General features: G+C 34.1%; 1 long non-coding RNA gene across 2 annotated transcripts; it reads right to left on the bottom strand.

Annotated features, from left to right (window-relative positions):
- Nucleotides 1–1120: 1120 nt before the first annotated feature.
- Nucleotides 1121–3738, bottom strand: LOC148973674 (uncharacterized). 2 transcript variants are annotated; one of them, XR_016146470.1, is made up of 6 exons: nt 3173–3738; nt 2627–2671; nt 2442–2469; nt 2017–2161; nt 1728–1798; nt 1121–1291 (listed from the first exon to the last, which is right to left on the bottom strand). It is a non-coding gene; the product is annotated as an uncharacterized LOC148973674 (long non-coding RNA). The 2 variants fall into 2 exon arrangements; XR_016146471.1 differs by having other exon boundaries at nt 2017–2125.
- Between the last annotated feature and the right edge of the window lie 471 nt (nt 3739–4209).

Here is a 4209-nt window from a genome sequence, read left to right as displayed (position 1 = left end):
GATCGATAAGACATGTCTTCATTTACTGCTACAAACTGATAACTAAGATAAGTATGATAAACCATGCTAGTGCAATTCCACTAATGCCAACATAGTTTTCTAATCTATTTAAAAGAATGTTGTGGTCAATTGTGTCAAATGCAGTACTAAGATCAAGTAACACTACGGAGATACAACCATGATCAGATCATTCAAACGAAGACATTTGTGACTCTAACGAGAGCTGTCTTGGTACTATGGTATGGTCTAAATCCGGACCGAAAACCCTCGCAGGTATCTGGATACTGCTTTTTTCTAATATCTTTGACAAAAAGGTAGATTCGAGATCAGCCTGTAATTGACTAATTTTGTATGATAAAATTGCGTTTTTTTAACAAGCGGTTTTATCATAGCCAGCTTAAAGGTTTTTGGTACGTAGAGAAAGACGAACTAATGATATTAAGAAGAGGATGACATCTGGAAGCATCTCCTTCAGTAGCTTTGTCGGTATAGGGTCTACAAGTTGTTGATTTAGATGAATTAACGAGTTTGCAAAATTCTTCCTCTCTTATCACAACAAATGAATACAAAATTTTCCTCAGGGAGCCTACAATGCATTCCCTGATCAGATAGTAGACAGTTGCATAGTTAAAATTTTGTCCCTGATATTATCAATCTTCCCACATGGAAAAAACCTATATAAACATATATGTTTTAATATAGGTTTTGATATATGTTTTTAATATATGTGACATATATAAAATTGGCCGTTTTCCTATATTATATGTACATATATGCACATATATGTACATATATACGTGCATATATGTACACATATATACGCACCTATATAGGTATATGTATGCACACATATATGTACACATATAGGTGCATATATGAACACATATAGGTGCATATATTTGTGCATATATGAACCTATATATGTACATGTATGCATGCATATATGTACACATATAGGTGCATATATACATGCATACATGTACCTATATATGTACATGTATGTACGCATATGTGCACATATACCGTAGGTGCATTTATACATGCACCAACATGTTTACCTATATTAGAATAATTATTAAAATCCATAGCTACTAGGCAACATAAATAAGTCCAAAATGTATGCATTTAGATTATTTATTTACTTAAGATCAAATAGTACAAAAACAAAAATAAGACAAAAAAACTGGATAGAAAAAAAATCTTTTTGATCTTCTCAGCTCCATGAGCTTTGAATTGATAGACGTGCCCATCTCCCCTCGGCTGGCTGACGGCCACTTCTTCAATGTAGCATCTAGAGAAGACAAAAATAATAATAATAATAATAATAAGAAGAAGAAGAAGAAGAAGAAGAAGAAGAAGAAGAAGAAAAATATAGTACTTCATCAGGAACCCAAAGTGCTTACAGTACAGATGTGATCGGACACATATTTTTTGATAAAAGGTTGATCATTTTAAAAAATGTGTCATGTAAACATGTCAATTGGAAGATTCTGAAGATTCTGAAAAATCTGAAACGTGGCTTAAGAAAAGGAAAGTTAGGATCAAGAACTGAGCAAGCGATGAATTAGTATTATAGGTTCCAAGTAGATATAGTAACAATAATCCCTTATACAGTCTCAATTGATGCCTAATAAACATTGATACAAGTAGGCTATGGTTAAAGTGGTGAACTTATAAAATCCTAATGCGTTGAGAAGGGAAAACAAAACTTCTATACATTTACTCACCAATAATGATGCCTTTTTAATTTGGTCAAGGGCGACCAGCTGCTCCCCATCCCCTCTGGTTGGCTTCCCACCTTAAAGTAAAATTTCAAAATTATTATAAAAGGGGGTTAAAATGAAGCTTGTGAAAGCAATACTTTTTTTATATACACATCACATTTTCTTGAGGTGCAAGTAAATACAAAAATGGCAAGTAAAAAAGCGATGGTATGCCCGCACACAAACATAATTTATTCCACAGAATATTAATTGTTTTTTTACGGACAGAAGAGATTTGGAGAATGTTTTGTACCATTCAGGTTGTTTTTCAGCAAAGTCTCCAGATCAAATGTGCCCAGCAGCAGATTCCACACCATGGCAGAAGCAGAGGTGGCAAGGAGGGCTGCTTTCCACACTTCTGCCTGGCAAAACACCCCAGAGCCCTTTATAACTTCAATCTGAAAAATAATTTATTCATTTATTGGCATTGTTTCATATTGATTCTTATGCTTAGCTTCCCAATAGTTTATATGTTTTTATGTATGAATGCAGATTAATGATAAAGAAACAAAATAATAATATTACACAAAATAATAATATGAAACAAATTAATAATTGCCCTAAATGTTCTTAAAAGAGAGGAGGAGGAGGAGGAGGAGGAGGAGGAGGATAGGGTGTCGGGGTGGGGATGGGGATATTTATTAATAAATAAATAAAAATTCAAAGGGGGTTACTCACCGGTTGCACCGGTTGGACTCCTTCCAGTCTTGTTCATAGAAGAAAAATAAAAGTTATTCTCTTCAATAAATTAAAGTGCAAATAACTTAAATCAAATAATTAACACTATCAATCAGCCCAACATCACAAGTCTCTACAGCTCTGCTAGAGAAACAATTTTAAAAAGCAAAATCAGAGGAACTTACCTTTTTGAGCAATAATGGCGAGGTAACTTTTCATTTGAGGTAATTCTAGAAAGAGGTTATATAAAGAAAAAAAAAAACAATTACAATCACTTAATCAAAATAGTAATGCCCTAACGTTAATGTTTACTATTTGAAAGACATTTCCTGCAACTGTAAAGGCAAGCCCATTGATACGGCTCTTTCTTTCACCAATTTCGACCAAATTCAAACTCCACAGGTATTTTTTTTTTCTGGAGCCGATTGCCTTCTTGAGCCGTTGGCAGAGAAGTATCATGACGTTATGTTCTCTAGGCCATGACTTTTGTTAACCCTCTACGAATTCCTCCAGAAAGAAACAAATAAATACACGTTAATTCTAAATTGAATCTTATCAACGGCTAAGTTATTTTAGCACCCACAGTAACGTTACGTTACCTCACCAGCTAACAACATAGGAAGTGTATGGGCTGAAACAGGTGTGTTTGGCAAAAAATAAATGCTAATTTTAAACTTCTCTGCCACCGCAATTTCCACCCTGCAAATAAATATAAAATTAGGAATACTTACGATTGGTGATAAGTAGGACTTAGAGGATCTCCAATGCTGAAATCGCAATTTTTACTCCCAGCCGTTATCTTCCGGCGCGAAACTTGACTTCATCTCATCGGATACGGATAACGTCAAGCGTTAGGCGGGTGACGTCATCAACTACGGGGCGCTGTAGCGGCCAATCGGCAGTGCAGCAGCATTCGAATTTATTAACCACTGTGAATTGCTCAGATAGATGGTGGGATGATGATGATTATTTGAATGTACGTTCTATTCACTTTTTTTTTTTTTTTTTTTTTTTTGCTACATTTTGACTGTAATGACCTTTCAGCCAGAAAAAAACTGCATTCAGACAATACAGAAAACATTGCAATTTGCATTGCATTTGGTTGATGTATCGGTGAATGTGTGGATGTGTATGGGAAAGTGACTTGAAATTGGAAAAAGGGCTTTTTGGTAAAATGAAAAAACAACAAACCCTTTTGTTATACATTTCCTTCTTTTCCACTAAGTCATTCTGATATGTATATAAATATTTATTTATTTATTTGAGCAATATAGTGACATATACATACACTCTAAAAATGCTTTGGGTCAAACATGGACAAACCCAAATGTTGGGTTAAAAAATGCAATTAAAAAAATGTACAGTTGAAAAAGTGAAAGTGAAAGTTGAATTTGGGTTAAAATTTGAAATTACATTTTTAACCAAACATTTTGGGTTTGTCCATATTTCACCCAAATTTGGGTTCAAACAACCCAGCATTGTTTAGAGTGGATGAGCTACAAATGACCAGATCCTGCCATGAGCTACAGTATAGGATACTCTTGTATATAGCACTTATGTGTGGATATAAAGAAGCAATGCAGGAGACCTATATGGCCTGTATATGCACATATATGCACCTAAAATTGCCTATATGTGTCATATATACACACATATGCAGCATATATCTTATCATATATGTGCATATATGCACCTAAAATTGCCTATATGTGTCATATATACACACATATGCAGCATATATATTATCATATATGTGCATATATGCTGT

This window comes from Pimephales promelas, chromosome 14 (genome assembly GCF_988280905.1).
Source record: "Pimephales promelas chromosome 14, fPimPro1.hap1.1, whole genome shotgun sequence".
NCBI lineage: Eukaryota > Metazoa > Chordata > Actinopteri > Cypriniformes > Leuciscidae > Pimephales > Pimephales promelas.
Note: the sequence above shows the minus strand (reverse complement) of the source record. Positions and strands in the feature narration are given on the sequence as shown.